At 46.1% G+C, this 12989-nt stretch overlaps 1 long non-coding RNA gene across 2 annotated transcripts; it reads right to left on the minus strand.

Moving 5' to 3' along the window:
* Positions 1-1595: 1595 nt before the first annotated feature.
* On the minus strand, positions 1596-12402 carry LOC102396820. 2 transcript variants are annotated; one of them, XR_003110067.3, is made up of 8 exons: positions 12244-12402; positions 11850-11925; positions 11379-11443; positions 10995-11076; positions 10796-10896; positions 9955-10050; positions 9757-9867; positions 1596-2105 (listed from the first exon to the last, which is right to left on the minus strand). It is a non-coding gene; the product is annotated as a glutathione S-transferase Mu 1 (long non-coding RNA). The 2 variants fall into 2 exon arrangements; XR_003110068.3 differs by lacking the exon at positions 9955-10050.
* Positions 12403-12989: the final 587 nt, after the last annotated feature.

Below are 12989 nucleotides of genomic sequence, written 5' to 3' on the forward strand. Positions count from 1 at the left end.
AGAAAAGGAACCAAGTTCAAGATGAAATATATGAAAAACAAGGAATACTAACAAGAAAAAATTCACATTTAAAGAAATGTGTTTACACTTCATCTGTCTTCATCATCACATATTGCCTTGTTTTGAGCGTCACCTTTTACATCGGAATCTAAGATTTAAGTTTTAATATAGTTATGCCCTTTTAATTTGAGCATCTAAATCTGGAGTCAGGGAAATAAGTCCCTCCGTTTTTGAAGTTGTTGTCATGCAGCCCCATCCATTCATTTATGTATGGTCTGTGGCTGCTTTCACACTACAGAGATAAAGGTGAGCAACTGAGACCATATGGAGCAATTTGAGACCAAAATGGAGACCACATGGCCTGCAAAGACAAAAGAATTTACTGACTTACCAGTTTCATTAGCTTTTAGTTTACTGTACTTTTTTGTTAGCAGTTTCACTTTTTTAAATAATCATTTGTTTCTTATTTCTTAAAATAATCATGTATTTCACATTATTCCTTTGCTACCTTTTTATTCAGTGACTGCAAGAAATGGCCATCTAGACGAACACCCAACAGGACTCTTCTCCAAAGCCCAAGGCCTATCAGACTTCAGGCCAAGTCAAGACTTAAGGCCATGCCATAACAAGGTCCAAACCCACCATCCAGCCACTCTCTGAGCCTGCTAATCGTATTGTTATCTGATAAGTCCTACACTTTGCAGGTATCCTAACATAAAATAGCACACCACCTCCTGATTGCACAGATAGGCTACACCTTGGCCCACCACACTAGACCTGCCCATTTCAGGTCAAGTTATCCAAGGCCCAGCTACAATCTAATCAATGCTTAAGTTAGTGAGGCCTAATGTCTTTCCCCCAGATCTACAGATTTTAAATCTTTTGAATATATTGTTTATCTCAAATGGCTATAACCACATTCAGATCTGTAAATCCATATAACGACTGTAGAGTTTGCCAGGGTTTTAACTAGAGATAATTCTTTTATATTTTCAATTTTAATGAATATTTACTGTTTGCCAGGCAGTGTAACAGATGAGATTTAAAGTCAGATAAGATATTGATTATCTCCTTAGTGTCTTTATGATCAAGTTACAGAGGAAAACAGGTAAAACAACAATTATAATACAGTGGGGGTAGGTTTTATTGAGATACGTTATAAGAACGCAGGGAAAGTTTCTAGGAAAGGGTAACACCCTTTCCTAGAAATGAGTCCACCAGGATCCCACACCATCAGTAGACTACTCAGACCCCTTCCCCAACTCCCACGAGCCCCCTAAACCATGACACAGAGTGCTACAAGCTGAAAGGAGGCATCCCATGAATGCCGAATTAAAGAGGGAACCAGGCACAGAAGGTCCCCCCTTCTGTAGAGAACCCATGCTAAGGAACAGAGGTGCATGAAGTGGAGATAGAAATGAACAAGCAATGGTATAATCCCACCTGTGCCCAACCTCCCACCACACACACACACACACGCATGCCCATCCATACGGCCCTGCAGTGGACAACACTAGGAAAAATAGACACCCACACACACCCAACACAGTCATGACTCCAGGAAGCCCCGAGAGAATAAGATAAGACACAGCAGGTGTGATTAAGGCTTTATTGGGCATCAGTCAGGCTGGGCAGGAACCACACTGGGAAGCATGGACTGCATACCAGGCCAGGTCTGGTCTTCAGGGCAGCACTGGGAGCTCAGAGCAGAGCCCCGTGGGCCAGGGGCCTGGCTGGGCTGCTCACAGCAGAAGTAATCATGGAAGGGAAGGATAGTCTGGGTGGCTTTAATGCAGGAGGGATAATGTGGGGTGGGGAGGAACTTGGCTCAAAAATAGTGGGAAACTGAATCTTTAAAGTAGGGATGGAAAGGGGTGTGGGAGGGGGATAAGGGGGTCAAGAAGCCATCTAGAGTGAACAGAAGGAAAAAGAAGAAGACAGATGGTTCTGCGGGCAGGAGGTCCACCTGGTCTCCAAGGCACTGGCTCCTCACGCCCATCTCCTGGTTGCGGGCACTACTTGTTGCCCCACACGGCAAGCTTCATGAACAGAGGGCCTGGGAGGAAGCGGCTGGACTTCATGTAGGCGGAGATCTTCTTCAGGCCCTGAGGGTGGGAAAAAGAACACCAGGCCTCAGGTCTGCTGCCCCACTGGAACCCAGGCAGCTCTCCCCAAGTTTAGGACCTGGGGTACAGCCCTTCCATGTGGGAGTCAAATGTTGGGGCAAAAGATAGTCTTCTGGGGTCCCCAGCTCTGGGAAGTTAACTTTTCCAGTTTCCTGTAATTCATCTGACATCCAGACTCACCACATACAGAGACTCTATACTGTATTAGGTGCTACATATCCACTAGACATGATGACACAGGTTCAGAATCTCTACATGACTCCCCTGCAAGATGGGTTCTACTGAGGCCATTTACCAGAAGGGAAACTGAGGCACTCAGAAGATAAGCACCTCCCTCATGATCACACCGCACATAAGTAATATGGCTAGAATGTAGCCTGCTCTGTCTCCCTCTCCATTCTGAGTCTCTCTGCTGTACCCCCTTCCCCACAGCTGAAAACAAGGAGGCTCATTCATCATCCACTTACGCAAACAGTTAAGTGACCCGCAGGGCAGTTGCCCCCCATGCTGTTACATTGTGTGGGCTTTCCTTTCCAGTAGACAGGTTTGGTGACTCCAACAGGGCCCAGAGAAGACTTTTTCCCCTCACCAGAACGTTACAAAGAGTGGAACATTGGTACCAGCAAGCCCCCTTGTGCTGGTCTACTTCTCTACATATGAATACGAATTTGGCTGAGTTCTCTAGTGAGCTCAGATTTACCATCTTGGTTGACATTCTTGAGTTTTCTTCAGTGGTAGATGAAAATGTACCTGACTTCTCAGTTCAGAAATACTGAGAGAGTACCCAGTAGAGAGAACAGGTCAGGATGAATAAACAGATCAGGGGTTGGCTGGTGTCTTTCCTTGAATTGACCGCTTTACTAGAGTCGGTAGGAATATAGTGTAGATACTACAGGCAAGCGCTTAGCTCTTTAGATAAGAAACAGAGCTCCTCCTGGCTAAGCAAGGCTTTCCCAGGCAATTGAGAAATTGTAGCAGAGGTGGAGGCCTCATACCATGGAGTCCTCATACCATGCAGCAGTCCCGTAGGGAAACCCACTCCTTAAAGAAACTCGCCCATCTGGGAGACACACACAAAAGGTTTGGCAATCCTGGGTTCTCAGTGCCCACGGTGGTTTTAGACTGTCAGAAGGAAAAACTGAGAGTATAAAACCTGAAATGAGAGTTATTCTCACAAACAGCAGAAGGGCCCACTACATACAGTTATCAATAGCAAGTTGTCCAGACAGACTCTGAAAAGGGAAATTAAACTTTCTGGGTAAAAGAAAGAGGAGTTACCAGTGACTTAACACCACAGGTTTGGATACATTACATATAAAGCTTAAACTATACCGAAGAAGATCTTGTCCTAAAAATCACCAAAGTGGGGTTCTTTGACATCACAAAATTGGGGTTTTTTTTCGTGTACACAGCTAAAGAAACAGACTACAAGATCCAACAGACTGAATAGAAGGTCTGTTTCAATTTGTATTTAGAAGCTTCTAAAAGAGGAAATGAGAAAGTAACTTTTGCAGAAAACCAACAAAAAATTGCTTGAAATTTTATCAGAATTTTTAAAAGGCCCCTGAAGCTGGCCCTGCTCTCTACTGCTCCTCCCTGCTCCTCTAAGTACACTCTGCAATGCTCTCCTTCATGCTATTCAACTCTCTCTGAACTTCCTTTTTATAACACCAAAATTGATTCCCACAAAAGCAACAATAATTCAGAAGACTTGGTAAAATTGTAAATATTTTGGCAAAAATAGTTTTTAAAACTTTTTTTTTTTTTTTTACTTTAAGGAAACAAAAGGCCTTATAGAAGGAACTTGCTTCATCTCCCTGTGCCTTTGAGACATCAGTGTTCTACCTCATCTTCTTAGGCATCTTCTAGAGCATTTTGAGAGATTAGTCTCTGCAACTGTAAAGGAACACATATGGTGAACACTCAGCACCAAGCTGCATAGACTGCGATTCCAAGTCCTTCTGTCCAGCTATGCTAGCATTAGGTAAATGTGTCATTAGGGGTCTCAGTTCATAAAGGGTCTTTGTTGTTTCAATCCTCCTTGTGTCTCCCTGTACAACAAAGGCCTTTACTTTCTTAGACTATATTTGTGAGTAAACGTCCTGGTTCTTGAGAAGGCTGCATCCTTTGCACTCTCTTGCAGGGATTCCTCTTGCCTCTTACTGGTTTGAATTATAACTAAGAATCCTAACAATGGATCTTTTAAACTGGAAAAACTTCTAAATTGGTAAATTTTTAGAGACCTCTCATTGTAAACAGTTGTTTTATTGGTACCCATGGAAAGATAAAATTAAAAGGTGGATATTCACAATATTGATAATCAGCTATATCCCCAAAGAAAATTAAAAGTTTAAATTAAAAAAAAATTTTTTAATTAAAGATGGACACAAAGAAATATAATCGTTGCTAACCTTAAGAACTTCCTTAGTTTCAAATCAATCAACCAACAAACAAAAGTTGTTCATAGAGCCTTATTTGTGGTCTCACACTTCCCCTCAATTGATCTTACAGGTGCTAATAAAAACAATAGAATAACTAAAGTTAATTAGGTTAATAAACAGAGAATAGATAAAAGCTGAGGGGAAAATCAAGTGATTTCTTCCTACAAGTAGGAAATTTTAAAGGGACTGGTCCCAATAGGATAAAAATCTTGATATGGTTATTAAGAGATGAGATAAATGAAACAGACTTTGATGGCATGAAAACAAAAGTTTTGATACAACACTACCAAAAAGGACGTTTTTGATGGGCCAGAAAGACCCCTTTATCAGTCCCCCAAATATAAAGGGACCCAAACAAGTCCATTCTACTTACCCCAGTCTAGAAAAATTTTAAAGGTAAGAGGGTAAAAAAAATTACACTGAGATACTTGACCAGCAATTGCATGGGGCAATAAACCAAACAATCCAGTTAAAGACTGATAAAAAGGCCTGGATCCCTTGGCTCAACCCCTCACTGGAGCCCAAAACCCTTTATACAGGACTGGGTTAAAATGGCCTGGGAAATAAAAAGGGAAGTTTCTAGGACTCCTTATAAGACCAAGAGTTGCTACCAGAGTCCTGACAAGGGCTACGGTTAAAGGTATAACAGTTGATAGAACTGAGATTTGTTACAGATACAAACAAACTCTGATGCAATGCTGGATCTGTTTCTTTTACTTTAAGCATTGCTTCCCATTGCTTTTGTTCACTAAAAGGACACTGTCTATACATAATAGCCTCCACAGGGGAACCCTGCCCCTCTGCCTGAATGTTAAACCGAAGTACCTTTGTTCAAGACCCTGGCTACCTATGGCTACAGGAAAGAAGAAATTAACACATCCCCTCCAGGAGGCTGGCCAAGACATTTGCAAGATTAATGGCTTTTTTACTTTACGGTCTCACCTACCCACTCTCAGTTCTATAAAACTGAGGCATATGGGCATCCAGACACTGATAAGTTGGTTATTTTGGGACATTTGTCTGCCATTTTCTCAGTCCGCCAGCTTTCTGAATAAAGTCACATTCCCTCCCTCAACACCTTGTCTCTCAGATTATTGGCCTGTTGTGCAGCTAGCAGACCAAGCTTGGACTTGGTAACATATTTAAAAGTGGTATATTTGAACAGCTTTATGTAAGATGGTTACATCTCTTTTACTTGATTATACTGTGGGGATATACGAACATGTCTCACTGGGGAATGCTCCCCTGCCTTGCATAAGAAACAGCATATAATCTGCCTCTCAAACAATTTTAATTAAACATAATAAAGAAAACTAATAGGGTTACCTAAGCCAACAAACTATGAGATAAAAATTGCAGTCCAATATTCAGATACTCTAATATTCAAATACTCTTTGCAACCCCATGGACTGTAGCCTACCAGGCTCCTCTGTCCATGGAATTTTCCAAGCAAGAGTACTGGAGTGGGTTGCCATTTCCTTCTCCAGGGGATCTTCCCAAAACCCGGGTCTCCCACATTGTAGGCAGACGCTTTACCATCTGAGCCACCAGGGAAGGTGTTCAATATTCAGGGCCTAATAGAAGCAATAACGGAGTTTGGTCTGGGAGGTTTGTTTGGTTGGTTGGTTTTATCTTTGTTCCTAGGATAAACTGGCCTGAGTTTGACTTGTGCACTCAGAAAGATGGCCTTCTGCAAACATTTGAAGACATGATACATTGATCCCTATAGTTCTAGAATACAGAAATCTTTTGATTTCCAGTTTAGTTGGAAATTTTCCTACTGATATAAAAAAGCAAATGAAAGAAAACGTACTTGGGAAAATCAATCTTTTGACATCATTTGGGTGGCAGCCCAGTTCTTCAGAGAATTAAAAGCAATTGTGTTTGTCTTGCAAATGTCCACTTATCAAGGGACTTCCCTGGTGGTTTAGTGGTTAGGACTCTGCCTTCCAAAGCAGGGACTCAGGTTCAATTGCTGGTCGGGGAACTAAGATCTCACATGCCCTGGAGCAACGAAGCTCTCACATCACAACCGCTAGGCCCATGAGCTCTAGAGCCTGCACACTACAACTGGAAAAAGCCCGAGTACCACAATGAAAGATCCTGCGTGACGCAACTAACACGCTATGCAGTCAAACAAATAGATGTTTTTTAAAAATCTCCACATACCAGAAATGTAAATGCAGCTCACAATGACCTGAGACTAAGCAGGATTAACTTAATAAGGTAGAATCTGACTCCAAAGGGAAGAAATAACAAAGAGGCCTCTTTAAACTCAAATGGTTGGAAAGGCTTCTTCACTCACAATATACTTGCTGCTGCTGCTGCTGCTGCTGCTGCTAAGTCGCTTCAGTCGTGTCCGACTCTGTGCGACCCCATAGACGGCAGCCTACCAGGCTCCCCTGTCCCTGGGATTCTCCAGGCAAGAACACTGAAGTGGGTTGCCATTTCCTTTTCCAATGCAGGAAAGTGAAAAGTGAAAGTTAAGTCGCTCAGTCGTGCCTGACTCTTAGCGACCCCATGGACTGCAGCCCACCAGGCTCCTCTGTCCATGGGATTTCCCAGGCAAGAGTACTGGAGTGGGGTGCCATTGCCTTCTCCCACAATATACTTAACAGCCTCTTTAAGGGTTTGTCAAAAATGAATGCAAGGACTTCCCTAGTGGTCCAGTGGTTGAAAATCTGCCTGCCAATGCAGGGGACATGGGTTTGACCCTGGACTGGGAAGTTTCAACATGCCCCAGTACAACTGGGCCCATGAACCACAACTGCTGAGCCTGGGCTCTATAGCCAAAGCGCACGCCTAGAGCCCATGCTCCATGACAAGAGAAGCCACTGCAATAGAAGCCAGATGACCACACTAGAGATTAGCCCCAGAAAGAAATGGCAACCCACTCCAGTATTCTTGCCTAGAGAATCCCAGGGACGGGGGAGCCTGGTGGGCTGCCGTCTATGGGGTTGCACAGAGTCAGACACGACTGAAGCGACTTAGCAGCAGCTGCAACTAGAGAAACCTGTGCCCAGGAACAAAGAGCCCAGCTGAGACAAAAATAAATACATATTTTTTAAAATCTATGAAAAAAAAGAATGAATACAAATCTTATTCTTTTCCATGAGGAGTAAAAAGCCTGAAGATTTTTCTTCATTATTGGTTATAGAAAGGGGTGAGCTGCCACCAACTGCAGTCACTCACAAACAGTGTACCCTGAGGAGAGCTCAGGATGAAGAAAACCAGGATTAAACATTCTGTGATTTGGACATGGGGTCCTATAGAGAGTTAGGATGCATCCCAAACTAAGAATTACAGTGACCTAAGATTCATGCATCTTCCTACACATAGAAAAGCACTAAGACCATTAACTTGAGATGTTGGTGTTTCGATGATTAGCACTAATCTTTTATCAAGATGCATGCTTGGCTACATGTATTTCCCAGTCAAAAATTTATATACCTACTGTCTCCTACCCTACATCTTCAGAGCTCTCTGAGAGGCTGTCTCTTGGGCTACAGTCCTCAGTAAGGTCTCCAAATGAAACTGTAACTTGCTGCTTTTAAGTTCTGTCAAATGTTTTCCAATCAACATCTCATGATAGGAGTATTTGTTCTTCTCTTTATGCAAAAATATTCTCTTTTTCAGAAAAGGCTCCTAGGTTCCCAGGGTTTGCATAGACAGATGGGCCCTTAGCAAAACAAAGGCACTCAGAAAGTGCCTGAGCATCTTGCAGAACCACATCTCACCCAATGACTCAGCAAAACATGGATGAAACATGATAGGAGGGTGTGGAGCACCAAGACTAGCCCAGGCCACACTCTAATTATTCCACTGCAAGGACACAGACCAACTGCGTGGCATGGGACCTCAGCCCACTCTCACTGGGCCCCAACCTACCTCATCCCCCGTCCCGCTGCAGCCAACCAGGCAGCAACACTCAGGTGTACCTGTGCACCACCTTCCCAAGACAGACAATGCTCAAGAGTTCCAAGGACTCCAAGATCTAGGGCTGCCTGTGCCCCCCAGCCCAGGGCCCAACAGGCCACACACTACAGCCCACATCTGTCCCCATCCTGCCTGCTGGGCAGTAATCCCAGCTCTTGCAAAATTCTCAAGGCAACACGTCTTGGACCAAAACCAGAGCTGATGAGAACTAGCTGAGAAAGCAGATTTCATGATGAGGAGTGGGAATACTAAACAGATTGAAGGCTGAAAGCCTTTAGGGCTAAAGCCTCAAATTCCCAAATCCATCACAAAGCAGACTTCTTTGCTCTCAAATTAGTTGACCGAGGGTGACAATGATGAGCTGAGAGGTGAGGTCAGGCTGTGCTCCACCAGAATCAAGGTGGCTCCACCCACACCACACAGCTTGGGGTCCCTGTAGTTCTCCAGCTGCACTGAGCCCAAGAGGCTGGGCGCCAGGACTGCGTGACACAGTGTCTCATACAGGGGAGAGGATCAGATCAGTGAATGTGACTTAAAATGAATGCACTATCACATCTCTGAGATGGAATCTGGAGTTAACATGAAGGAAGAAGGGACAGGAGATGAGGAGTGAAGGAACTGCCCACCATAAGAGGTGTCAAGATAAAATCCTTGCACAGGACACCTCTGTATGCACCCAAATCCCAACACCAACTACAGATCTGACAATCTCAGAACAACAGGTGGAGGCTCAATTGCTGCAGAGCCCTTTGGAGATCAGGAGAATATATTGTCTGTGTTTTTAGTACTTGATATCATTCCTACTGTGTCTCATTCTACTAATGCCAGCTGCATACCATCTCCTGAATATTCTGCTTCCTACACACTTTCCAGAACTGTGAACCCAGACAATAAAAGGACCTGAGCTTTTCATTTCAATACAGGAGATGGAGAGCCACTGACTGCTGCCCATAGAAGCCAGACAGTCTGACTAGGAGTGCTGACCCAGCACAGCCTGTTCTGGTTGTGTGACCTTCAGAAATTACTTATCCTTTCAGCTTAATTCCTTATCTGTAAAATGGAGAGGATAATTGTTCCACATGTAGGAATGTTATAAAGATTAAATGTGACACAATACACGTCAGCAACTGAGGAGAGATTCTGGTAAACAAAATTCTCCATAAATGCTAGTCTTCACTGTAGTCCCAACTAGGAAATCAGGGAGAATAAGAGAGAGAAGAAAGATGTAAATACAAGGGGGTCAGGAGAATCACCTCAAAACGAGAAATGAAGTCCTTCAGGTTTGGGAATGCGTCCAGGCACTTGGGCTCAAATATGCGGTGCATGTCAAGGACGTCGTAAACCAGGAAATCCACATAGGTGAGCTGCAGGAAGACAAAGCATGAATGCGGACTGAACTCTGAACCTGGGGAAAATGACAGTTATCCCGCCCGCAAAGCCGTCCAACTTACCTTGTCCCCTGCAAACCAAGGCCTCTTCCCCAGAAACTCTGAGAACAGCTTGATTTTTTCAGGGATCTCCTTCAAGAAACCGGGCTTCAGTTTCTCCTGAGACACAAACAGCTGTCACCAGCCTCACACACAGACTCCCCGGCAGAGAGCAGTCCTCCCGGCAGAGAGCAGTCCTCCCAGGGCTGTGCCTGATCCCAGCCGTCAGGTGAGCAGTCATGTCCTTTGACTGTACGTGAGTCAGGGTCCAGGGCCAATTCAACCCACCTGTGTTCACTAGACTCCTATGGGAACCATCTCCCATCTGTGAGAGACTGTGGGAAGGCAAAGGGCAAAACACACTGTTTCTGGACCTGTCACCACTCAGCTCCAGACACCTGCCCTGGGTCAGACCAGCAGTGCTGTGAGACCTGGCGGAGCTTGGGCCTCAGATCTCAGGCTGATTAACGCTAAAATGACTAGGAAAGAAGTCCTACATTCCAGTGTGGGAGACAGGAATGGTGTGGACGCCTGAGCAGTTTCTGGACAGCTGGAGAGAACTGGAAGCTGAAAGGAAGGAGGGAGAGGAAGAAAGTCTAACCCTGGGCTGCCCACTGGACACATGTCCTGATCCCTGAGATGCCAAGGAGGAGGCTATGTGGTAAGGAGGAAAACATTCAGTTTACGAATTGAATTTCTATCCAGGGGAAGCTGGACTCCTCTTAAGATTAGAGGGAACTGAGTCAGTTTCCAAGGAAATGTCCTGGTGGATCACTAGCTCCAAGAAGATCAAAATCTAAAAGAGCAGTTTATGAGATCCTAACAAGCACCTCACACCCTCTCCAACTCAGTGGAAAGGACTCACAAAGTCAGGGCTGTAGCAGATCCTGGCCATGGCCAAGCGGACATCCATAACCTGGTTCTCCAAAATGTCCACACGAATCATCTCCTCCTCTGTCTCCCCACCTGTGGCCACAAACAGAGACTCACCCTCAGCCTCCCATTCCAGCCCAACCCAGGGCATGGCCACCGGTGTCCCTGACCCCAGCTCCAGACCCACTCACACAGGTTGTGCTTGCGAGCGATGTACCGAAGGATGGCGTTGCTCTGGGTGAGCTTGTGAGTCCCATCGATTAAGTAGGGCAGCTGGAAGAATAACAGGGTCTGGTTATTTGGGCCACCAGACTCCCCTGTACTCCCTCCATTGACCAAAGGGCAGAGATGAAACCTGGCATTCACAGAGCCTAAATACTGTGGTGGGCACTAAATAATATGCTGCAAAATGGAGGGATGAGCTGGGACAGAGTATCATGGAAGGGCAAGGGAGAGAACCAGGAAGCTGAGAGACAGAGCAGAAGGCACCTGTTCCTGAAACCTCTAAGCCAGGAAAGGAGATGGATGGAGACACTGTCCACTCCCCCTCCCAGCACCCCAACCCTGGCACCTACATTGGGGAAGTCCAGGCCCAGCTTGAATTTTTCATTCAGCCACTGGCTTCTGTCATAGTCAGGAGCTGAGAGAAAGAAGATGCAGTGAAACAACCTCCCAGGAATCCAACCCTCTTCCTGGGGGGACCGACCAAGGAATCAGAGGCAAGACCCCCCTGAACTGGTGGATACGGATTCTGAACTGGATTCTAATCTCACATGGATCTTTAGGGGAAAGCACACGTAGAAGGATTTGGAACCTCCCTGAGATGAGGCTTACAGAGAGCTAATGCAAGCACTAAGCAGAGCCCAAGGGGCTCTCATGTCCTGCTTTGGAGGACAGCTGCACCCCCAAAGGGTTTGGGAAGGGGCAGGTCCCTACTCCAGCTGGTGGAGTTTGAGGGATGGGAGCAACAAGGCAGAACATGGGTTGCTTGGCAACCAATCAGCATGAGCTGGGCAAAAGTCAGAATAGGAAAAGGATTTCATTACCATCTCCTACCGAGTACTGCCTCTCCTCATAGTTTGTGTCTGTGTACTCCAGGAGAAGGCGGATGGCATGGGCCAGCTGGGAGAGACGGTGGGACAGAGGGCAGACGTCAGTCTTGACTGCAAAACTCTCACTGTTCCAGGTCACTTCCACACCTCCAACTCCCTCAGCACCATCACCTGCACCAGCCCACCCACGCCACACACACACACACACACACACACATGCCAACACCCAGATAAGATGATCGGGCTGAGGGGAGAGGGGCTCCGCTGTAGCAAGTCCTGTGGAAGTTTCTGGTTTGAACCGGACTCAGCTTTGCAGCATTTTCCCAGTGGGGGCGCAGCATTTCCCCACCCGCCTCCACCTCCCCCGCCCTGGGGGACCCCCGCTCACCCCTCGGATGTCCCAGTAACCCAGGATCATGGGCATGGTGCAGGTTATGACGCTCAGAGTGCAGAAGCTCCAGTGCAGTTGGGCTTGAAACTTCTGAATCCGGGAGAAAGCGGGCGCGGAAGCACCCGCCCCTCTTCTCGGCTCCGCCCCCAGCCCAGCCCCTGACTCAGCCCCCGGCCGGCAGAGCAGGTCTACTCTTGTCTCTCTCAGCAGATTCCTATGGACGCCAATCTCTGGGCGCCTAGAGATCAAAGGCCGCCGAGGTCGGGCTCGCCTGGATCCCCCACCCCAGGGAGAGGTCAGCTAACCGGTGGAGTTGCCAGTGCCCTTGGGAAACAAGCCTGAATCATTACATTAAATCGGCCTGTGTTACAGGAAGATGAGAACCCCAGGCAATCCTAACGTTCCCCCATGATTTGCAACCCTAACGCTCCCCCATGATTTACAATCCATGATAGCTGCAGGCTTCCAGAAATGAGTATCAGTGAGATAGGAGCACTGCAGTATTCATGGCTGGAAAATCCCATGGACCAAGGAGCCTGGTGGGATTACAATCCATGGGGTCGCAAAGAGTCGGACACGACTGAGCGACTTGTGTGTGTGTGTGTGCAATAGGAAGAGTAGAAAGGAGGCAGAGAAAGGACATGTGCCCTCCATGTCTTCCTTTCAGGGACTGTGGAGGGCCCTGCCCTCCTCATGTGCCTAAAAATAAAGATATAACATAAATTAATCAAGTAGTTTATGGC

Source organism: Bubalus bubalis, chromosome 6 (genome assembly GCF_019923935.1).
Source record: "Bubalus bubalis isolate 160015118507 breed Murrah chromosome 6, NDDB_SH_1, whole genome shotgun sequence".
In the NCBI taxonomy this organism is placed as follows: Eukaryota; Metazoa; Chordata; class Mammalia; order Artiodactyla; family Bovidae; genus Bubalus; species Bubalus bubalis.